Source organism: Chelonia mydas, chromosome 6 (genome assembly GCF_015237465.2).
Source record: "Chelonia mydas isolate rCheMyd1 chromosome 6, rCheMyd1.pri.v2, whole genome shotgun sequence".
NCBI lineage: Eukaryota > Metazoa > Chordata > Testudines > Cheloniidae > Chelonia > Chelonia mydas.
The window spans coordinates 21,508,877-21,532,988 of NC_051246.2; the positions used below are offsets into that span (position 1 = coordinate 21,508,877).

At 50.1% G+C, this 24,112-nt stretch overlaps 1 protein-coding gene across 2 annotated transcripts in view; it reads left to right on the top strand.

Moving 5' to 3' along the window:
• Window positions 1–17,567: 17,567 nt before the first annotated feature.
• Window positions 17,568–24,112, top strand: part of SYT12 (synaptotagmin 12) — a 57,531-nt gene continuing 50,986 nt past the window's right edge. Inside the window, exons 1-2 of one of the 2 annotated variants that reach the window (XM_043549396.1) lie at window positions 17,626–17,818; window positions 21,340–21,425. The gene's annotated coding sequence lies outside the window, so the exon portion shown is untranslated. Of the gene's footprint in view, window positions 17,819–21,339; window positions 21,426–24,112 lie in introns of both variants that reach the window. The other variant, XM_037899511.2, reaches the window with a different exon arrangement.

Genomic DNA, 24,112 nt, shown 5'->3' on the forward strand with positions numbered 1-24,112 from the left:
GAGCTGCTGTCTCCAGAAGGGAAAGAATGCAGCGTAAATAACAGCAAGATTGGGTGGGTGCGAAAAACATGTTCAGCCCATGTTAGTGTTGTTGAGTCATGTGCTACTTGGGAGATGGTGGCTACCTGGTAGTACTGCCAAGACTCCTATTCACAACTAGAAAAATATAGGTATGCGGGCTGCTTCTCCTCCCCCCAGACCACATCTATGTGGACTAGCTTCCTGTGGGACTCTGCAAGGTTTGATGTTTCACAGATAGCCAGACAGCTTCCTCTAAAGGGACCATCTGCCAGCGTTCTCATTGCTGGCTTTTGGCTTCTCAACATGAGGCTGTTGGAACTCCACAGCTCTTAAAGATCTTTTGACACCTCCATTCTCACTGTGGTTTCCCCTCAGCGGTTCAGTGCCCAATATCTCCCTCTTTCCCAGGGTTCCAGCCACTGAATTCTGTCAGAAGGCTCATAGACACCTTCACATTGCACCTGAAGCTTTTAACGGTGAGCATGATTAACGGTGGGACTGGTGGATTCTCCATTTCTCAAATCCTTCAAATCAAGACGTGGGTTCCTTTCTGGAAGATATGCTTTAGTCAAATTATTCACGCAATACAGGCATAACTAGGTGAAATTCCATGGCCTGTTGTACAGGAGGCCAGATTAGACCTAAATGGTCCCTTCTGGCTTTACCATCTACTCCTTGAACTTGCTCCTTATTCTCGGCAAGTTGCAGCTCCCCATTTTGCTGGTGGCGAAAGGAGAACGAGCTCACTCTGCGTCTGACACATCATGACCACGAAGAAACCACTTCTCTTGCGCTGTCTGTCCAGCCCTCTTGCCTTGGAAGTGTGCCGTGGGGGTGGGGGACCCTGGTTAATAACCTTCCTGGCTGGGGTGCCACTTTTCACTCTTAACTATTAAATTCTCACCTGGCTGAGACATTAATCTAGACGCCTTATGACTGAATGGGCTCTTGTAAATAGCTGCTTGTTGGGCACCAGCTGAGAGGTTCATTGGTGTGCGCTGCCTCCCCGGCAATGCAGAGTTGAGGCCTGATCACCAGAAACCTATAAATGGAATATTTTTTTGTAACTTCTTTCTCCGGCTCCCTTCTCCGATTAAGATCTCTTATTAAACTTGAATAATAAATGTATCACTAAATACAGTGCCACTCCATCTCCTAGTGCCCCAGCCATTCTTCGGTTGGCATAGATACGCCACCAGTTTAATCTTTTCAAGCTTCTTAAACCTCCAAGGATACCGATGTAAACACAAGATAATGTGTGGTAATAACACATAGACTAGGGGTTCTCAAACTGGGGGTTGGGACTCAGGGGGTCACAACGTTATTACATGGGGGGTCGAGCTGTCAATCTCCACCCCAAACCCTGCTTTGCCTCCAGCATTTATAATGGTGTTAAATATATAAAAAAAGTGTTTTTAATTTACAAAGGGGGGGGTCGCACTCAGCGATTTGCTATGTGAAAGGGGTCACCAGTAAAAAAAAAAAAAAAGTTTGAGAGCCACTGACATAGACGCTGTTTGCCCCTGAATTCCTGCTTTAGTGATGCTCTCATTTAAAATATACTCTCTGAAAAATTAATTGTAGTTTACGCACTATGCTGAAAGCTTAATTTGTAGCTTAGTGCCCAGCCAGGGGTGTGCAGGAAAACAGGTTTGTACCCTAGAGAGTTTGCAATCTAGATAGACATGTGGAGTTAATGGGGCCTGGGGAATTAAAATAACTGACACCAACATTCCTGGGCTATTAGTGAACTTAATTGGCAAGAAGTTTCATAGCGTGCCTCATCTGTCTCATTTGTACATTACGAACCTAGGGCTACCAACCCGTGTATAAAATGAGCTAAGGCTTTCCCTTCTCTTTTTGAGGCATTGTTCTTTTAGTTTAAACCTACCTGCTGCTTTGGCACTTCTATTCTGGTTAATTTCAGCCCAGGAGGAGTGCTTGTGTCTGAAGCTCTTGGTTTATTCCCTAAGCCTGTCTACAGTGCGTCAAGCTGGATCCAGATGAGTGATCATCCTGGCCACGTAGTGAGGGGAGGAAAGAAATTGCTTTTCCCCACGGATCTAAAAAACATCAAACAGTCCCACAGCACAGGAGTGGGATTGTTTGGAGGGAGTGGAGGAAAGATCTCACAGAGCTCTTGGTAAGTAATCCACCTGCCTCCCAGCCCCTGAAGGGTGAGGTAAAGTAAGGCGTGGAGAGGCGAAGTCAGTTCCCACTGAGAACAGATGCCCTGTCTTAGCTCTAACTACTAATGGCAGGATTCCAAAGGGTTGCCAATTAGACACTACTGTGTGTGGCTTATTTTTGCTCTTAGCCATTAGGATGGTCCTAGAACGTTGTATCTTGTAAGATGCTGAGGACATCCAGGAAGAGGGAAGGCAACTCCTGCACGAGGGAATTCTGCAAAGTGCACTATCTTCACCCTACCCCTTTCAGTTTGGCCTCCATGCACCTCCTCCAAGGTACAATCCACTCTGACTCCGCTCCAGTTTGAGCTTTCAAATCTGACCCCTACTTAATAGGTCAAGGGGAAACGGGCTAGGAATGAGCTTCCCAAGGGGCAGAGTGGATTCAGGGTGAAGACCTTGAAAGTGATAATGCACCCTCCCTTCCAGGACTTTAGAGGAGGTGAGTAAACAAGGTTTAATTCTGGTAAGAAACTTCCTTCTCCTCTCCTAAAAGAGAGAGGGGTGTCTGGGGGAGACCTGTGCTCAATTTTCACTCAGTCTCTCTCTCCAACCTGCTTGACTGGTGGGAGTGGGGTGAAGGTGATAGGGCAGAAAGGGATGCATTCAGTCATTCAACGGTTTTCCTTCTGGTCTGTTTAAAGAGCAAACATGATTCCTCAGAGTGCAAGGAGGCTGCTGGCTGTCCTACGGCAGCTGGAACATGCAGGGGAGAGATCATACAGGGCTCCAAGTCATCAGGCCCAGACTGCAGATATATTTTACCTACATCCAGTCCAGCTGTGATTCTTCCCCTTCCCAGCCCCACACACCAAACTCCTTCCCTTGTATCCTTGGGCTGGTGCAGCTTTTTTTTTTTTTTTTTTTTTTTTTTTTTTTTTTTTTGAGTCCCATTCTGCTTTCTAGAAGGGCATGGCTACACTTGCAGATGTAGAGCCCTGGGAGTTAAACCAGCCCTCGGAGAGCACAGTAGGGGAAGCTCTGCAGGCTGTCCACACTGTCTGATTCAAGCGCACTGGCGTGGCCACATTAGCAGCTCTTGCAATGGCCACAGAGGGGCAGTGCATTGTGGCAGCTATCCCGGCATGCAAGTGGCTGCAACGTGCTTTTCAAATGGGGGGGAAGGGTGGGGTGTGACAGGGAGTGTTGTGTGTATGTGGGCGGGGGAGAGTGGGTTTTGGGGGGCTGATAGCATGTCAGCATGCGGTCTTGTAAGTTCAGACAGCAGCAGACCCCCCGCCTCCCGCCTCTCAAGCAGCATTCCACAGTAATAGGTTGCTTTGTCCCGGAGCAGATAAGCAGCGGGCTGTCAGAAACGCAGCTTTGAAAGGGGATATCCACATGTCTGCAGCCGATTCCAAAAAATGACCAGAGTGGCCACTTGACTTCAGGGGATTATGGGACGTTTCCGGAGGCCGATCAGAGCGCAGTAATGCAACGCCTCGTCCATACGAACACCCGGGATTTCAACCAGGGCGCAGCAAGCTTTATGCTTCTTGTGGAGGTGGATTACCAGGAGCCCTCCAGCTGCAGAGTCCAGGTGCTCTTAAGTGCCTTGCCAGTGTGGATGGGTCGTGAGTTAGGGCGCCCGGGGCTGCTTTAAGGCGCTCTAACTCGCAAGTGTAGCCATGCCCTAAGAGTTGTCATTCCTGTGATCTGCTATTGAATAACTAAGCTTGCTTTTCCCTGTGCTAGCCAAAGCATTTCCTCTGAAGTAGCCGGGCCCAGGCAGATACTTTGCTGCACGTGCCTGCTGGCTAGATCCTACATCTGCCAATTTTTCAAGTGCTCAACACGTCCAACTGGGCCAGGTCTTCAACACTGCTCAGCATTCAGCGGTTCTCATTGTATGTTGAGAATGGGCTCTGGGCTCCTACAAGCTCTAGTCCACGCCCTTTAAACAAACACTGCCCAGACTCAGAGTCTGGTTTCCTTTCTTGTTTGTTTCCCCTGTGATCTGTGTGTCTGGGAGAGGAACAGAACTGACGCCCTAGGAGCCCGGAGCTGCTTAAGTAGCCAAAGAACAGTTGCACCAAAGAAACCAACTGTGCAAAATCTGTCCCCCCCCCTCCCCCAAGAGTGGCCCCATCTACGTCAAGCTACAGTGGCCACCTTGTAGGGGGAAGCTAATTCTCTGTAGTGTGAGATTAACCAGGGTGCCAGTAGCAGTGGATGGGGTATTTGATGTATAGACATCTGTCCACTGGGAACTGGCCTGAGGCCCCCTAGGCCACTGAGCAGCTATCAGAAGATTAGTTTAACTAGTGACGTCCTCTGGACGCATTGCCAATCTGCCCGGAAAGCCTCTCCTTGTAACTGTTACAGGCTGAATAGCAGAGTTGACATTTCCTTCATGCTGGGCGCTCTGCAAGACCATAAATGACCTAAAAGTCAACTCTGGTGCTGTGCTGCCCAAATGTAATTAAAACCACAGGAAATCAAACATTCGCTGATGTCTGCATGGGCTGCTTGAGGTTGTCTCTTTGGGTTGAGGGGTTTTGAAGTGTGCATAATACTGAGGTTTCTTTCTAAAATGCTCTGGGCTGGCACCAAGTGTCCATTCAAATAAGGCATGCAGCCTAATCCCCATTGTCAAGTGCTTTGGGAGCTATGGATGAAAAGCGCTATGTCAGAGCTTGGGGGTAGCATTAGTAATCAGGCCGCCTTTGTCAGCACCCAAACCTCTTTCCAGATGATGTCAGGTCTCCTGTGCTCAGCTGTTAATTTTTCCATTAAATATTTTGCTTAGTTCTGGGAGATAACCATGATGATGAAGCTTCTGGTTGATACAAGGCCTTGCCTAAACCTAGTCTGTGTTCGCAAAAAGAAAAGGAGTACTTGTGGCACCTTAGAGACTAACCAATTTATTTGAGCATAAGCTTTTGTAGCTCACGAAAGCTTATGCTCAAATAAATTGGTTAGTCTCTAAGGTGCCACAAGTACTCCTTTTCTTTTTGCGAACACAGACTAACACGGCTGTTACTCTGAAACTAGTCTGTGTTATAATCCCTAGCTTTTATAGTCCTCTTCAGCAGTTGATCTCAGTGATTTTCAGCATCTTTATCCCCATTTTACAGGTGGGGAAACTGAGATAAAGGGAGAGAAGTGCCTTGCCCAAAGTCACCCAACAGGGAAGAGGCTAAGCCAAGAATAGAATTCTGGTCGCCTGAATTCCAGTCCAGCGCTCTATCCACTAGGAAACACTGCCTCCCTAAGCGGCTTTAAACTAGGGCAAACCCCTTTGTATCAGTTTAAATCTATTCTATTGATTTAACTTGTATCTGTGAATGTACTAACACAAGGTAAACGGCTATAAGCCAGGTTCAAACCCCCTAGAGCAGTGTCTATATAGTGCTCTGGTTTAACCAAATCCATTTAAAATAACACCTTTCGTTAAACCAGTGCAACTTTGGGTGTAGACAGGGCCTAACTAAGAAACACCTCTTCCCCATACTTACGCAACTTTGGTCGCTGTTTTTAAAGAGACAATCTTCAGTGATATCTTTTGTTCTGTCTGTACAGTACAGTTGGGTCCTGGTCTGTGAGGAGGGCTCCTAGGAATTACAATAATCCAAATAAACATCTGGGGCTCCTGGGTGTTACAGTAATACAAATACAGGATACTATCAGAAGAGGAGCAACTGTTAGAAATGCTATTTTTAGGAGTAACTTTTCTAAGAGGCATGGAGGCTATAAAACCATCTTGAAGCAGTGAAAATCTGTCCAGCTGTGGTTGTAGATCAGGGCTCTTCTTAGCCACAAGAGGGTGCTAGCGTAACAGGAGTTAAGAGGCTCTGAGTAGCACAGTAAAGGACCTTTTCAGTAAGTGAACTGTAGCTCACGAAAGCTTATGCTCAAATAAATTGGTTAGTCTCTAAGGTGCCACTAGTCCTCCTTTTCTTTTTGTAAATTAAAAAGCACTCGTGTAAGAGCTGTCCATTGTACAAATCGGGTTTTGAATCAATTGTACACAATGAGACCCGTTCCACAGTCTGGTCCATGAGCTAGCCTGTAGGTCCTAGGGAGCTTCATTTATTTAGAGCATGGCCTGGGATCTGCTGAAATCCAGAGCCTAAAATCGGCCCTGAAGCCAGGCTCTGTTAGGAGAACGGAGAGGATAAATTGCTTCAAATAAATTATTAGGTGAATTTAGCCTCCTGCCTGTGCAATGTCCCTGAGCATATTGTGATTCCCTTCCATTTATTAAGATACGCTTCTCTGAACCGCTCCCCCCCACCCCCTCGGGCCATGGATTGGTTGCAAATCGTTTGCTGTGACTATGTGAAGCTAAGTTTGATTGGAGTGAGGAATTGGTTGTGATTGGTCACATAGTATCATTTCTGTACCCTCTCCCCGAACTGGCTGCCCAAAACTCCTATAATGGGGAGGATGGATTGACAAAGTCTCCCTGGGGCTCTCTCTGAATCTCTCAGGGAATGAGGCGAGTTAGGGGAAAGGAGCAGAGAAATAGTGGTAGGGAATGCTAGAAATCCTTACGCTTCTCTTTCTGGTCACACAGGCCTTGCCCCGCAGGCATCCTGCCCAAAACTGGACTATAGCACACTCAGAACCCCTGTACTAGGCCTTAAACCTAAAGGCAACGCGACCCCCTTCTGACAACAAAAATTACTACACAATCCCAGGAGGGGGGGACTGAAGCCTGAGACCCACCTCTCTGGGTTGGGGGGAGGGGAAGCTGAAGCCCCAGGTGGGAGGCCAGTCACTTGAGCCACGCCAACCAAGGCTGAAGCACTTGGGCTTTGGCCCCGACCCTGGGCGGTGGGGCTCTGGCTTTGGCCTCAAGCCCCAGCAAGTCTAACACCAGCCCTGACGACCCCATTAAAACAGGGTCGTGACCCACTTTGGGGTCCCAATCCGCAGTTTGAGAACAGCTGGCCTAGAGGCACAAACAGGGCTCCTTGAAACCCTGGCCCTGCCCCTCTCCCCCAACTTGGAGTGGTGGTGATGGGGCGGGGGGGCAGCAAAGGGTCTCTTCTCTCTTTCCTCCCCCATACATTCCAGCTGCTGGAGTACCTATTGGGGTGGGCCTGCTGCACACTTCTTCGGTCGCACACAGAGGCCTCCTCTGGAATGGTGTTGACATCTGCCCCCCTCTCCCCAAAAGTATGGCTGCCAAGGGTCATGTACTCAGCAGCCCTGTCGCACCAGCCTGCATCTCAGCAGCATCCTTCGCCATCCAGCCCAGGACAGGGTGCCACTGTGCCCTCTGACCTCTAGAGGCTGCTTTGGTGCCTGCTGAGTGCATGGGGGCGGGGAGGGGAGTCTTGGCCTTGGCGGTAGAATATCTTGCAATCCTGGCCAAAAATCCTAAAAGCAGCCCAGGGCTGGTCTCGGTGCCGCACTGACAGCTGCAGTGTTTGCTGTAGGGATGTTATGCAATTGCAGCTGGGATGCGAGGTGGGGCTCAGTGATTGTGAATGGGGAGGCAAATGTCTACCAGAGACACCCAGACAATGTATTCCAATGTGCTTTCTGCTGTAGGCTAACCTGAGCCCCCCACCACGCCAGGCTGGGGAATGTGATGGTGTAGCCCACAACACTTGGAAATGCCCAGACCAAATATTCGGAGGGGCAGTTTCCCCAGTGCTGTATCGGCTGTGATTTTTCCTTCCCTGCCAGGACAATGCAGCTGGGCGCTTGGCGCCGAGGCAAGCTGGCTGCACGGGCAGAAGGGTTTGGGAAAATGAGACCAACAAACAGCCAATGTGCTAAACCTGTGTCTGCAGGAGGCCCTCAGCTCCAACCATCATGGACTGTAAATCAGCAGGGTGATGTTTACTGCTCCTGCTCCAGTGCCATGGAGCCTGTCAGACGGGGCAGCTCATATGGCCTGAGAGCTGTGTGGGAGTAATAACTTGGGCCCCCTGGGAAATCAGCGTGTCCCTGTTTGACTGGCTGCTACCCCTAGCCATCTCCCTTTATTGGTGACTGTAAGTGGGAAGCCTGGTTGATGCATAGAGCAGAATTCTGCCACCCCCGCTGCCCCATTCTCCTAACTCCCTTTGCAGACAGACCCACCAGTTCTGGACTCTCTCTCCCCTGCTCTGGATAACTCAACACAGGAACCTCAGAAACTCCCTGGCAGGAGAAGTTGGGGGAAGACCATGGAGTGAATCGTAGATCTCACTGCCAACTGGGTGGTTCTTCAGGTGGCCCAAATTTGATTGACCTGGCTATGCCGTTAAGTGTCTTGCACTCCCTACAGCACTGAGTGTGTGCCTGGTATGTGTGTGTCATCCAGTGAGCACACAGTGGGGCAGCATTAAAGCTTCTCCAGCACTCCTTTGAGGTGACTTGCGTTTTGGGGGGGACACGGTAAAAATGTTCATTTCCGTTCCCTTTGATCTGAGGGAAATTAAATGGTTTCTGTTTGAATCTACTCAAAATGATCTTTGGATTCTGTTGAAAAATAGGGAAACGCTGCAAGAAAAAAATCAAATGAAATGCAGCGTTGTGTGTCACTTGGAGACTTTTGTGGGGAACGATTCCCACACTTCAACCAGCCCCCAGTGAAACTGACAGCAGAGCAAAAGTGGCTTGTTTCAGCTGAACTTAAACGTGTCTCTAACCATAAGAGAGTAAGAATGGCCATAGTGGGTCAGAGCTATGCTGCATCCAGTCCAGTGTCCTGTCTCTGACAAGAGGCCTCTTGTCTGTCTGAGAAGAAGACACTGGCCAGAGGCCTCAGAGGGAATGAACAGAACCAGGGAACTTCAAGTGACCCACCCCCTGTCCTCCAGTCCCAGCTTCCCGCAGTTGAATCAGCTTAAGCTAAGCTGACAGTAGCCGGGTTTGTAGCCGTTTAAGAGGATCCACCCAGCCTTTTGCACTGGTTTAACTAACGCCATTTTAAATCACACCTTGATTTGGTGAAATGGGTGCAACTCGGAGTATGGAACAGCCCTGCATTAAATGATCAGAAAAGTAAAGCTACTCCTCTGTCAGTCACAGGTGAGAGAGGGGACGATGGGAACTGGCGGGTGGCTCAGGGTGTTACCCCTCCCCACCCAGCAAGAGTGGAGGATGAGCAGCATGGCTGGAGTAATAACAATAAGTCATTCTTGTCTAGCACGGTTCGTCAGAAGATCTCCTAGCCCTTGACATTTTCCAGATGGGGAAAGAGGTACAGAGCGGTGACTTACCCAAGGTCACCCAGCATGGAATAGAACCCCGCTCTTCTGAGTCGCCGTCTAGGGCTCTGCCCACGAGGCTACGCTGCCTCTCGGCTGATGAGGGAGCACTAAGGGAGAGATGGGGAGCCAAAGGGGAAAGCTGGGGGGTAGCAGTTGGTAGCAGAGCTGAGGGAATCAGAAGAAGCTCCTGGGGACAAGAGGCAGGTGGGAGCTAGATGGGCTGGGGAGTCTGTGGGTGAGCAGTGACAGCTGGTGCCAAGCTGGCTGGCTGTGGGAGGGGCTCGGAGAAGGCGCTCTCTGGCTGGAACGCTGCACTGGCGCGAGTGTTTGCGCACATGTGAGGCACCCAAAGAGTCGTGCCCTTCAGCTTGCCAATTCCAGACCCGTTCTGCTCTGGAGAGGGTTTGAAAATGCTGCCGAAGTGAGAGCGTGTGGGCTATTTCCATGGAGCTCTTGTGCCCGGAGGAATGTTGCTCTGAAACGTCTTGATTTCTTCTGCCCTGGGAGAGGCTGCATCTTCTGCCGGCCCAAGATTAGAGCTGGTGCCAGAAGCACTCGCACGGGGGCGGTGCAGGGAGTGCTGCCTCTGGATTAGGTGATCGTTTGGTTTGGTTTTCTTGGGCTGTTTTACGAGGAATCGGTAGGAGAGACGAAGCTTCTCATCCTGGGCAGTTTGATTAGTCAGGAAAACAGAAGCCATATTCCAAGGGCTGGAGGAAGCTGGGCATGGACGGGGATTAGACACAGCTGTGATAGATTGGCTATCACAGTGTCACGGCAGGTCTGTAGTGTATGAATACTAGTAGTAGTGATACTCGGCACTACACACAGTCACGGCATAAGCAGCAGAAGACACATACAGGCAGGAGACCTCTCTGTATTCTTTGATCTCTGCATTTAACAAGATGCTTGCACTTTTCATGTCCCTGGGTCTCACGGGGCCAGTAGTGGCCAAAAGCCACTTTTATTATAGTGGGCAAACCTGAACATTGTTATTTCCTGGTTTTTGGGTCCTTAACGTGGCAACCTTTAATCTTCCCGTCAAGTAGCTTTTGGATGGAATTTCCTAGTTTCCTAAAAAACAGGAAACATGAATTCCATAATCCTGAAATATTGGTCCAGAGCCCCCCTGAATGCTCTGTGCCACACAGGCTGGGCTGAGAGTACTGGAAGAGCTGCTGAGGCTACAAGCTACATTGCGAGACTCCCATTGATTCCAGTGGGGTTTGGATTAAACCCTAGGTCCACCCTTTCACCAAGTTACTCACCATGCATGAACTATGATTTTCAGACCCTCGTGGCCCGGGGGGAAACGGATCAACGTTGGCTGGAACACACAGACTCTTCTCCTCGCTGAAGGCTATTTTCCTGACTTTCTCTGTGGCCTTGGGTGAGTTCTTTAAGTTTTATGTACCTTGGTTTTTCCTCCTGCTAATCAGGGCTATTGATAATAAAGTTCTTTGAGGGCCCTGGAGGGAAGATGACGTGTGCTGTAGCAGTGTGGTGGTGTTACAGAACTCTAAAATGTTACCAACACTGAGCACTTCTCAGCTGAAAATTTTGCCCCCTTTCAGTGGGACAATGAGAGACCAGTGGTCCATCTAGTACTAGTCCTGTATCCTGTCTCCAACAGTGACCAGTGCTAGATGTATAAAACAGCCAGAATTCATTGATGCAACATGCTAAGTCCAGGGAAAGCATCTTTTTGTTGTTGTTGTTCAACCGTATTGTTCTGGCTGAACCTGGGGGTGGTTCACCATGGTCCAATGGTGTTGTAAGGGTCAGCTGTATTCCCCCATATAGGCCTGGGGCAAGGGGTGAGAGAAGTCCTGAGACAGAGCCAGACAAATGCAGAATCAAGCAAAAAGAGCTATTCACGAATGTTCTAGGGCTGTGGTCCTCAAACTTTTTTTTTCGCGGACCACTTGAAAATTGCTGAGGGTCTTGGCGAACCACTTAATGATCTTTCCAAATGTTGTTTGTACCGTTAGCTAACTATTGTAAAGCACTTTGGATAAAAGCACTATATAAAAAAACCCTTTAATAATAATAAATGTTTTTTTGTTCTAGAAATAAAAGCACACAACTCATCTTTTAATATCAGGAGACTTACCTTTTCTAATGGCAATGGATGTGCCTTCTCTCCCACCGAGCTGGGGCTGGGAAGGAGGGAGGGTCTCCCCCACTGCGGCAGCCCCCGAGCTGGGGCTGGGAAGGAGGGGGAATCTCTCCCCGGCAACCGCAGCCCTGGAGCTGGGGAAAGTAGTCTCATTCTCTGGCCACTGCAGCCCTGCATGTCCCAAATTCCCCCCACCCCCTCTTCTCACCCCACTGCCCCCTCCCACCTACCCCCTATTCCCCCCAAGGCCATCACCTCACCTGACATGTGCATCTTCTCCAGGGTCCAGGCACCTAATTAGTGGAGCCATGCCTGTGTGGTTCCACTAATTAGGTGGGTCGCCCTTCATTCTCTTGTGTGCCACCATCCAGGTGTGCACCTTAGAGGGAACTATCCATGGACCACAGTTTGAGAACCTCTGTTCTAGCGAATAAAACCTGCAGCTTCTTTTTGCTGGGACTTGCAGCCCCACTTCTGTGTAAACAAAGAGGGCCAAATACAAAGCCCACCCCCATCAACGGCAAGACCCCTCTTGGCTTCAGTGAGCTTTGGAGCAGACACCAAGGGAGTTTTTGTTCCCGAGAATACTCACACCAAGCAAAACCTTTGGGACTATGGATGTGGGTGCATATTTATGAGAGGGAAGTGCCCCTGGACCAGTCTTGAAATGCTCTTTATTTTCAGTGCAGTAGATTCATCCAATGATGACAAGCCCACTGTGAATGGATCGCAGACAGAAAAGGGCACACCTCCTGTTTCATGAAGCTCATCCAAGCAGGCATCCCAAACAATCCCATGTGACGAGGCTCAGGGCACAAAGAGCCAGCACTCAGTTGGCAGATAAACCCCAGTTTTTTCCCAGCCTTTTTGAAAAATGAACAAATTAGTAAAAATAAAATACAACTTCAAAAAATCCAGCCGCGGTGAGTACCATGGGAACAGGGAAAAGGACTCAGTGCTTCAGATTCACTGCAAAGAACGTGCCCAGCTCTAACCTAGAGGATGGGAGAGGAGAGAGAGGGCTGGGTGTTCCCTGTGGGAGCAGTTTGCCACTGAACAGCAATGACAACATTGATTAGGCTGCCGCATTGTGCCTCTGAGTTAGCTCCATGCCAAGTCTGAATCTTGGATGTATACAGCTTTAAGAGCCTTTGCTCTGATCAGGGTGTTTGTTTCCCCACATACTTTATCCAGGTTAGAAATCATTTCAATGCAGGTTTAAGACCCTATGAGTATACTTTACAGGCCTTCCTTATCAGCAAGGAAACATTTAATTGGGTGAAATAATGGGCTTTGTGTAAGCAAGGGGATGGAAGTCTTAGGAATGTACTTTTTTATATGTTTTCAGTGCAGTGGGGCAGAGCAGCAGTTTGGACCCAGGTCTCGGAGGAGGAATAGTCCAGCCACTAATTTAGGGTTTGGGAGTCCTGGATTCAAGTCCCTGGGTGACCTTCGGTGAGTCACTACACAAAATGTGGAAACTAGTTAAATAGAAATTAAAAGAAACAGCCACAAGGGTAAAATGCCTGCAAATGACATGGAAACTATTTAAAACCACCATAATAGAGGCTCAAACTATATACATATCTATCCCAAATAAAGGGGGGAAAGGACCAAAAATGCCACCATGGCTAAACAGCAGATTAAAAGAGGCACTTAGAGGCAAAAAGGCATCCTTTAAAAATTGGAAGTCAAATCCTGCTCAGGAAAATAGAAAGGAGCATGAACTCTGGCAAGTCAAATGCAAAAGTATAAAAAAGGCCAAAAAAGAATTCGAAGAGCAGCTAGCAAAAGACACACAAGCTAACAGCAATTTTTTAAAGTACATCAGAAGCAGGAAACGTTCCACAAAATCATTGGGGTCACTGGATGATCAGGATGCTAAAGGAGCGCTCAAGGAAGACAAGGCTATTGCAGAGAAGCTACATGAATTCTTTGTATTGGTCTTCACTGCAGAAGATGTGAGGGAGATTCCCTACTTGAGTCATTCTTTTTATGTGATAAATCTGAGGAACTGTCCCAGACTGAAGTGTCAGTAGAGGTGGTTTTGGAACAAATTGATAAATTAAACAGTAATAAGTCACCAGGACCAGACGGTATTCACCCCAGAGTTCTGAAGGAATTCAAATATGAAATTGCAGAACTACTAACTGTGGTATTCACCTGATGGCTGAGCTTGGTGACTTTGTTCTGACCCACAACCATTTCAGATTTGGGGACAATTTATACCTTCAAGTCAGTGGGACTGCTATGGGTACCCGCATGGCCCCACAGTGTGCCAACATTTTTATGGCTGGCTTAGAACAACTCTTCCTCAGCTCTCATCCCCTAGCGCCCCTCCTCTACTTGCGCTACATTGATGACATCTTCATCATACAGACCCATTGGAAGGAGGCCCTTGAAGAATTCCACCTGGATTTCAACAATTTCCACCCCACCATCAACCTCAGCCTGGACCAGTCCACACAAGAGAGCCACTTCCTGGACACTACAGTGCAAATAAGTGATGATCACATAAACATCACCCTATCCCGGAAACCTACTGATCGCTCTACTTACCTACATGCCTCTAGCTTCCATCCAGGACACATCACATGATCCATTGTCTGCAACCAAGCCCTAAGGTACAACTGAATTTGCTCCAGTCCCTCAGACAGAGACAAACACCTTCAAGATCTTTATCAAGCATTCTTAAAACTATAATACCCATCTGGGGACATGAGGAAACAGATTGACAGAGCGAGACAGGTACCCAGAAATCACTTAGTACAGGACAGGCCCAACAAGGAAAATAACAGAACACCACTGGCCATCACGTACAGCCGCCAGCTAAAACCTCTCCAGCACATTATCAACGATCTACAACCTATCCTCACTCTCACAGACCTTGGGAGGCAGGCCAGTCCTCGCTTACAGACAGCCCCCCATCCTGAAGAAAATACCAGCAACTACACACCACAGAAACACTAGCCCAGGAACTAATCCCTGTAGCAAACCTCGTTACCTACTCTGTCCCCATATCTACTCTAGCGACACCATCAGAGGACCCAACCACATCAGCCACACCATCAGGGGCTCATTCACCCGCACGTCTACTAATGTGATATGTGCCAGCAATGCCCCTCTGCCATGTACATTGGCCAAACTGTCCCTACATAAAAGAATAAATGGACACAAATTGGACATCAGGAATGGTAACATACAAAAGCCAGTAGGAGCACACGTCAATCTCCCTGGACATTCTATAACAGATTTGAAAGTAGCCATACTTGAACAAAAAAACTTCAGAAACAGACTTCAAAGAGAAACAGCAGAACTAAAATTCATTTGCAAATTTAACACCATTAATTTGAGCTTGAGTAGGGACTGGGAGTGGCTGGCTCATTACAGAAGCAGCTTTGCCTCTCCTGGAATTGACACCTCCGCATCTATTGTTGGGAGTGGACTACATCCACCCTGATCGAATTGACCCTGTCAGCACTGGTTCTCCACTTGTGAGGTAACTCCCGTCTCTTCGTGTGCCATTATATAATGCCTGCATCTGTAATTTTCACTCCATACATCTGAAGAAGTGGGTTTTTTACCCACAAAAGCTTATGCCCAAATAAATCTGTTAGTCTTTAAGGTGCCATCAGACTCCTTGTTGTTTTTGTGGATACAGACTAACATGGTCTGATATTTAACTGTGGTATGTAACCTAAGGCTTAAATCAGCCTCTGTACCAGATGACTGGAGTGTAGCTAATATAACACTGATTTTTTAAAAAGGGCTCTAGAGACGATCCTGGCAATTACAGGCTGGTAAACCTAACTTCAGTACCAGTGCGTGAATTGGTTGAAACTAGAGTAAAGAATGGATTTATCAGACACATAGGTGAACATGATATGTTGCGGAAGAGTCAACATGGCTTTTGTAAAGTGAAATCATCCCTCCCCAGTCTATTAGAATTCTTTGAGGGGATCAACTAGCATGTGGACACTTTTGTATGTATAGTTGGTACTATGTTTTCCACTCTTCATTACTTCACACTTACCATGATGAAATTGACAAGGTCCCATACCAAAGGCTCTTAACCAAAGTAAGCAGTCATGAGATAAGAGGGAAAGTCGTCTCATGCATCAATAACTGGTTAAAAGATAGGAAACAAAGGGTAGGAATAAACGGTCAGTTTTCACAGTGCAGAGAGGTAAATAGTGGGTTTCACCAAGGATCTGTACTGGGACCAGTTCTGTTCAACATTAATAAATGAGCTGGAAAAAGGGGTAATCAGTGAGGTGGCAAAATATGAAGACAATACAAAACTACTCGAGACAGTTAAGTCCAAAGCTGACTGTGAAGAGTTACAAAAGGATCTCACTAAACTGGGTGACTTAGCAACAATATGGCAGATGAAATTTCATTTTGGTAAGTGTGAAATAATGAACACTGGAAAACATAATCCCAAGTTATACATACAAAAGGATGAGGTTTAAATTAGCTGTTGCCACTGAAGAAAGATCTCTGAGTCATTGTGGATAGTTCTCTGAAAACATCTGCTTAATGTGCAATGGCAGTCAGAAAAGCTAACAATGTTAGGAACCATTAGGAAGGGGACAGATAACACAGAAAATATCATAATGCCACTCTGTAAATCCATGCTATGCCCACATCTTGAATAGTGCGTGCAGTGCTGGTCACCCCATATCAAAAGATATATATTAGCATTGGAAAGAGTACACAGAAGGGCAACCAAAGTGATTAGGGGTATAGAACAGCTTCTGTATGAGGTGATGCTAAAAACACTGGGACTGCTCAGCTTAGAAAAGAGACGACCAAGGGGGGATATGCTCGAGGTCTATAAACTAAGGACTGGTGATTTGAAATGAATAAGGAAATATTGTTACCCCTTCACCTAACACAAGAATGAGGGGGTTACCCAATGAAATGAATATGGAGCAGGTTTAAAACAAAGCTAAGGAAGTACTTCTTCACACAACGCACAGTCAACCTGTGGAACTCATTGCCAGGGGATGTTGTGAAGGCCAAAAGTATAACTGGATTCAACAAAGAATTAGATACGTTCATAGAGGATAGGTCTGCAGTGGCTATTAGCCAAGATAGTCAGGGATGCAACACCTTGCTCTGGGTGTCCCTAAATCTCTGACTGACAAAGGTAGCCATGGACAACAGGGAATGGATTCTGTTCTGTTCATTCCCTCGGAAGCATCTGGCACTGGCCTCAGGATATTGGGCTAGATGGAGGATTGGTCTGACCCAGCTCGGCTGTTCTTATGATTTTTATTTTGACTTTATATTCCACAGATGGTGGGAAGGGCTGGAGGGCTTTGCCTGAGTAACAGTGTCCAGCCATTAGAGAGAGGCTGGAGAGTGACTGAGCCTGGGCAATGGAGCTTCCCCTGGCTAGGCCACTGGGGCTAACCCGGCACAGGTCACTAGTGACTGAAAGACATTCTGCTCGCCAGCCTGCACCACCGAGCTGCACCCTGGTGCTGGAGGGCTCCCCCCGGTTCCCAGTCAGTGTCTCCAGCTTGCAAAGACCCAGCAGCACCATTTCGTACCTGAGCATCTCAGCTGAAAAAGGCCAAGCCTTGAGTAAGCCAAGCCATGGAGGCTGAAGGATCTTGTCAGCCCCAGGCCTGACCCCTCCAGGGTAAGGGGAGCTGCGCAGCCTGGGAGGGAAGCCTGCCTTGGGTCACACCTGTTCTGTGACTTAAGAGTCCTTCATCTTCCAGGGCTGCCCGTGCAGCTCTGGGTTCACAGGTGGATTTATAGGGGTGAGGGAGCCATGCCCAGGACAGCTCCAGCCCCACCCGGCTTGGCAAAAGAGGCAGCGCAGGGGCTCCAATGCCCAGCCCCGCATGGAGTTTGGGGCACGCGCGTGGGTGCGGCCAGGATGCCCCAGGCCGGGCTCGCAGCGAAGGGGGTGACTGCAGGGAAGGCGCGAGAGGCTCGCGCTGCCTCCCCTCCCCGCTGAGCCCTGGCGTGGGCGGGGCGGTGCTGGGAGCCCGGCGGCCACGCGGGGGCGGGCCCCTGCAGTCCGGGGGCGGGCAGGCGGGCCGGGAGGAGCGCGGGGCCGGCAGCGCCACACACGGAGCGGCGGCGGCCGAGGCTCAGCGGCGCGGCGCGCGTGTGTGGACGGAGCAGGGGGCGCGGCGCCTGCTCAGCCCGGAGCCGAGCTCCCGGACGCTCACAGCCCGCGCCTCGGGCAGGGGGCGGCGGCGGGGGATGCCGCGGGGCTGGCGGCTGCCCAGGCCGCGGGGGGCGGCTCCGTGAGGCGCCCGAGCCCAGCCGCGGAGTTCGCAGGCGGTCCGCGCTGCGCCGCAGCCCCGGGCGAGGTAAGCGGGCGGCCTCGGAGCAGCGCTGCACGCGGGCTTCTCCCTGCGGCCAGGGGACCCCCCGCCTCCTGCCGGCTTTGCCGGCCCAGCGGGTGCCCGCTTCCCGGCTCTGGCTGGCTCGGTGCGCGGGGCTTGGCTGGGGCGGGCTCCCCGGGACGCCTCATGCAGGGAGGGGAGCGGGGCGGGGTCCAGGGGCGAGCAGCCGGGGACGGTGCAAGGAGCTGCGGCGGGAGAGCAGCTCCCGGGGACTGGGCGTGCAGCGAAGGGCTGGTGCAGCGCCCGGCCGCTCCGGCCCCCGCGCGCTGCCTGCTCCGCGCCGAGGCAGGTGCAGTCCCTTGCCCAGCAGCCACGGGCTTTCCCTGCAGACCCAGGGCCGGGCGTGACTAGCCAGAGCCCCCGCTTCTCGCGGCGGTTCAGGCTCCTGCGAAGTTTCAAGCTCCGGCCCGGGGCCAGGGGAGGCGTTTAGGCCGGGCTGCCACGCGGGGGCTCCCCTCCCAGCTGCCCACCCCAGCGCGGATCGGGGGGGGGTGTGTGCTGCGGGGCTGGGGGACGGGGCTGCGGGTGCTGTGTGTCGGTGCACCCCCGAGGTAGCGGGGTGCTGGGTCTCTGGCGAGGAGGAGGAGCAATGCTCGCTCCAGCGTGGCGCTCCCTAGTTGAACGCGATCAGGGGCTTAGATACTTGCCCTCACAGTTGGCACTGAGCTGCTTCTTCCCCGGGGGAGAGCCGGGGTGCTCCAGTTTCGTGTGTGAAGTCCCGGGGCGCGAGCTGGGACGTGTGAAATGCTGAATGGCCGGTGAATGACCACATCTGTGTGTGGGAATCCAGGGCCCCTGGTGGTGAGTGCTGTAGAGATGCTGCTAGGAGAGGTGACTTTCTTCCCTATTCAGAAACATCTGAATATCTTAGGGGTTGTTCCTCAGCTGCGTGGAGTTGGGGACGAAGGTGGCTTCATACCACATTTATCCCCCTCCTCTGGGGCAGGTTCAGTCTGTCACGGTTTAGAGTAGCCTTGAGGCTGCAGGAAATTGCCTCTGGCTACAATGACCCTCAAGGGGTTGGTTCACCAGCTGGGGCAGCCACAAAGGAGGTGGAGATAAATCGGATCTCCACTGCCAAGATTTCCCTGGTGCTGGGGCAATCTCCAGGAGGTCAGGTAAACCAACTTTATGCCCCTTGTAAGCTGCCAAAGCCTGATGAAGGGGCTGGATCAGGGCTGAGATTTGACCCTCTGAATGTGCTGTGTTTCAGTGTGTTCTAGATTAAGGGGGGTTTAGGTTCGTAACTAACACATGCTGCTAGAACTAGGCTGGGTCTTACACACAGGCACCTGGAGGTCACATTCTCTGCCTTTTACTGCCCTATCAACCTGCAGAAGCTAGGAAAAATGCAGATCCATTTTTCAGAGACTTTCTAATGAAAGAGGCCAGCCTGCACCGTGATGGCTTGGAATCTCTTGGGAATGGCTGCAAGCTCAGAAATGCACGGAGAAGGGCTGGCTGCACCTTTGTAAGAATTTCAGCCCTTGTGCACCTGTGAGAATCCCTCCGGCCTCCTCTTGAACCTGATTGGCTCTTGTGTCTCAGGGTTCCATTTTTAAAGGAGGGAAAATCCTAAATCTCCCCAGACAAATTCTTCCACAGCTTCTCCTGTTAGCTCCTCCATATTGCCCTCCCAGACATTGCTGCATTTAACTTCCTTGGTGGCATGCAAACGCACCCAGAGGGCAAGGCCTGCTTTGCATGCATGGAACCCTGGGCACTGTGCAAGAGGGAACACTTGAAACCGCCATCTTGTTTGCGTGCATGTTGGAATGCAGATTTTGGTGTGAACCACTAAGGAAAACATGGGGGTCAGTTCTAGTGGCAGGTGTTTGCCTTAGGGAATTTGGGCAAGGAAACGCCATTTTGGCAGTGGGAAGTATCCCCTCGTTGCTCACAGTAGGGCTAGTGAGCTGGTTAACAGTTGGACTATCCTCAGGGGGTGCTTGCCTGTGCACTTCCAGCCAGTGCTTAATTTGTGCCAGGGCTTGCCAGGGCTCAGCCCTGGCACCTCTGGGGTTGCCACGTCACTTATGAAAGTAAAAAAAAATTGCTTGAGCCCTGGCACCTCTTTCATTATAAATTAAGCACTGCTTCCGGCCACCAGTTTGATGCTCAGTGTCAAGGAGGGACAGCTGTGACATGAACCCTCCTCCAGGTCACTCTCCCTTCTCAAAGCCCTTCCAGACTTGGGCACTTGCCATTCATCTATTCTGCCTCCTCCTCTTCCCCCTTCCGAATGCACGTCCGCCACGTTCACTAGTTTCAGCGCATGGAGGTGCCAGCTGCCCCAGGCACTGGGGAAGTTTCACCCCACATGTGGGCAGGTGGTTTCTGCTGGGGGGCAGGCCACCTTTAATCTGCAGCTGGGGCTTTGCACTGTGAGAACCCAGGCCACAGAGGCAATTGAATTGGTGTTTCCCCCACCATCCTGGCTACATCACTTCCCTGGCTTCAGTGGCCCCCACCCAATCCACATTGCGAGCACTTCGTATAGCAAAGCTTCCCCACTCAGCAAACTCTCCACAGCTGGTGCCTTGTCTGAGACTCAAGGCCTGTGTTATGCTACCATAAACCCATCAGAAAATCTAACGTGGGCTTTTTGCTCCACCCTCCTCCCCCCAGCCTGGCTTCTCTTTCCTAGTTGATCCTGCAGTGAAACCATAGTGCTGAGTTTCAGACAGAATTCGCTGTGTGGAAATGGGGCTGTGACTGCATTGCAGGGAAGGGAGCTGAGCTGGGAAGGAGAAACTTAAAGGGCTGAACTTGTATCAAAGAGGAAGATGGGAAGCAGTGACTTTGGCAGCTGCCCAGAGGGAATTCCTGTTATATAAGGGGGTGGTTGCCTAGTGATTATGGCAGGAGACTAGGATGTTAGGATACCTGGCTCTGACACTGATCCGCTGGGTGACTTGGGCAAGTGACTTGCCCGGCGTGTGCCTCAGTTTCCCCATAAGTGAAATGGGGATAATGATGGGCCAGGCTGCAGGAAGGCCTCCTCAAGGAATCATGTGGGAAGTATTTTCAGGACGGTGGTACACAAATATAGGGTACAGCCATGAAATACTTGCTAGTTTGCAGATACCCCCTTATGGGGAAGTGCTCCTTTAGCCAATTCTGCTGCTTTCATTTGCGCTCTCGTCTTTTAACAGCAATTGAGGTATGGGATGAAATCGAGACGGGAGAGCTGGTGAAAGCAGGACTGTGCTACAGGGAAAGCACCTGTATATAGAACATCATGTGAAGATCTGGAGTGTGGATCCCAGTCAGTGGCACTGGCTGCGGGGGGTGAGCTGGGCAGCTGTTGAGACTATGAACGCAAGGTTGGGGTAGTGTTTGGGAGTTGAATGGCCTTCCCAGAATCGGAGGGTGGGGGCAGGTAATGGGGGGAGCATGCAGCATTGATGGGGGGAGACGGATGAAAGGAGGAGGGAAGGGATGAGATTAAGTTATTGCTGATCTGTATCTGCAACCCATTGCAGGACCCTTTAAGTAGAGTGGATAGACAAGTGGTCCCCTCCCCTTCAGGCAGGAAGAACCCTCTTTACTGGGGTGAAGGGACGTACAGGTGAGAGTCTGGTTGCTTCCGGGTACCCCCTGCCTCTCACAGGGAAAGGAGGGGGGTTCTGTGCGGGAGCACTGCTCAGCCAGTCCAGGGAGCAGAATGAGGTGGGAACTCCCCTCTGCTTTTAGCAGCTGTATATTCAAGCCCCGTGAGTCCTCAAATCCGGGCTGGAAATCTCCTGAGAAGAGGCTGTCTCATGAGATTCCCTCCAGTGCTTCCAGCTGGGGCAGAGCCCCCAGGAGCAGCCCTGGCTGTGGCATCTCAGCCCTACAGTCTCTGCCTGGAGCCTGAGAGCTTGCTGGCACGTGGGACTGAACCAGCGTTTCTGAAAGTGGGATGCCCCTCAGGAGAGGTGCCATACCTCTTGTGGCTGAAGTTTCAGGTAGGACCTGAATGCCCCTGAATCAGCCAACCCCTGGCTCAGCGCCACCTATCCTCTGGACTCCATAGGTGAGTTATTGCCTCTTGCATGCCAGGCAGTGAGGATGCCAGGTATTTCCGGAGATTTAGTAACATCACTGTTATATTACTGTGAGCTCTTTGGCACAGGGCCTCTCTCTCACTCTGTTTGTACAGCACAATGGGGATATAATTTCAATACTAACAATCACTCTAAAGAAAATTGGTATCTCAGCTGCCCTTCTGGCTGTCCTGTGCTACTGAGGCAGTAACATAAGACTGTACAACACTTTCCAGAGCAACACTAAAAAGAGACCTCTCGCTGGGATTTCTTACCACTCAGTGTCCTTATCCAGTAGGTGTTTGGCTATTCCTGTAGAGAGCAGTGGAACAGTGCTGCCCTCGCGGGTGGATCTCCGTGACTCGCTCTGATAGAATGACTTGGTGTGATACACCCAGAATGGCCGTGGTTTGCTCAGTTGAAATCCATTCCTGGGGCACAGTGTGGGCACTATTCTGTTGCTCTGAAAGGCAGAGATTTCAGGAATGTGCTGTTCTGGGCAAAGTCGCCTGCAAGTAGTCTTGTTTCTTTGAAAACTTGGGAGCGAATTTAGCGCATGTGAAAGGAATGGGTGAGTAGTGCTGGGCATGGGGTGTACCACCCAACTCTGCCAGTGCATTTCTGTCCTGACTTACAGTCCCCTTGCTAGTCCAGCCCATGGTCTCTCACCCTGCCCTGTTGCTGCACCTCGCTTCTGGCCCATGACGCTCCCTCCTGTTCCATTCCAAGGCTTTGTAACAATGCTGTCCTCTCAGAGGTCATTGTCATCAGCTGGGCTAGAATCTAGACCCTCCGGCTCCAAAAGCCCAGGCCCCCACCACCTCAGCTAAAGAAGAATCCCAGTTAGGAACAGAAATATTAAGGCTTTTACAGTCTTCATTGGCTGCAGCTGTTAGAGAGTTGCAGAAGTACCAGAGCTGGCTGGAACTTGGGAGTTTTGGCTCACAAGGGGTTGTGGAAGCTGGATTGATTAGGTTAGATTTGCATGGGTTCCCACCCTGGGTATGGCTTTGGATGTTTCAGGTTCCAAACCAATAAGCCACTGAGTTTTGCCTGGTTTCGTTCAGAAGGTTCTGATCAAGCAGACTGGGTCAGGTCGGACGTTCTCCGCTGGGGGAGCGAAAACTGTCAATGGTGCCAAAGCAGAGTCGCCCTGTGAGGCCTCTGACAATGGGCCTTCCCAGCAGCAAGTGCTCAGAGGGGAAGGATTCTGAAGTGGGCTGTTCTTTCATAGTTTCTTCTCCAACTCTAAATTTCCTTCAGTTCTGCTGTTACATTGCACCTCAGCCTGGCCTCATCTAATCACTTTCTCTCTCGTGCTATTTTCGTCCAGGGGCCATCCCCACTACATCTGAAATCAATAGGAAGCTCCAATCAATTGAGAACTAACAGGCCAGCGCATTGACTACCATTGAATTGTCCATTGCCTAGCCACTCATCCACATGCTGAAACTCCTGCCTCTTTCCCTCTCCGTTATCTTGGAAATCATTGTGGGTATGTCCTGGAATAATGATCATTCCGGGGACAAATACACCACTGCCATGTAACAAACAAACACATTTCCCAGTAAGCTAGCAGTCAGTGCTGACCTGTCCTGCTGTGCTCTGAGGAACTCTGCGGATTTCTTTCCTTGGTCAATTGTTGTATATACACACACAGTTCAAATACACCCACAGCTCTTAGGGTGGACCAAAAATCATCATAGCTCCATTAACTTGATTTACAACAGTTGAGAATCTAATCCTCTCTTTCCAGACCTTCCCAGAGCCTTTATTAGGAGTTTGTACCACACTTGAATAATAAGCATGGTTTCTGCAAGTCAAAAACAGGCCTGTCCATATTGAACAGTCAATAGGCATTGATTGTAGATTCCTTTTTGGGTGAGAATCTCATAGCCTATTATTTATTTACACCATGCACTGGGTATGTGGAGTAGCAGGAAATCTCAATATACTCATGGACAAGATTCAGTTACTTCTTAAAAGTGTAAACACAGGTGGGAATCAGCTCACTTATGGCTGCCAGCTTCTTTCTGTCCTGAGCACAATAAAGTGGGATTAGTCAGGGACTCGTTCTCCACCTGCCTGGCTGTCAGTCAGTGAGGTATACATCCACATTTGTGGCTTTAGCGAATGCGCTTGCTGGGAGTCAGTACCTGCTGGGGAAATCAGTGGAGTTACCCTACATTTACATCCCTACAAGCGAGGGCAGAATGGCCCCTTGTATTTA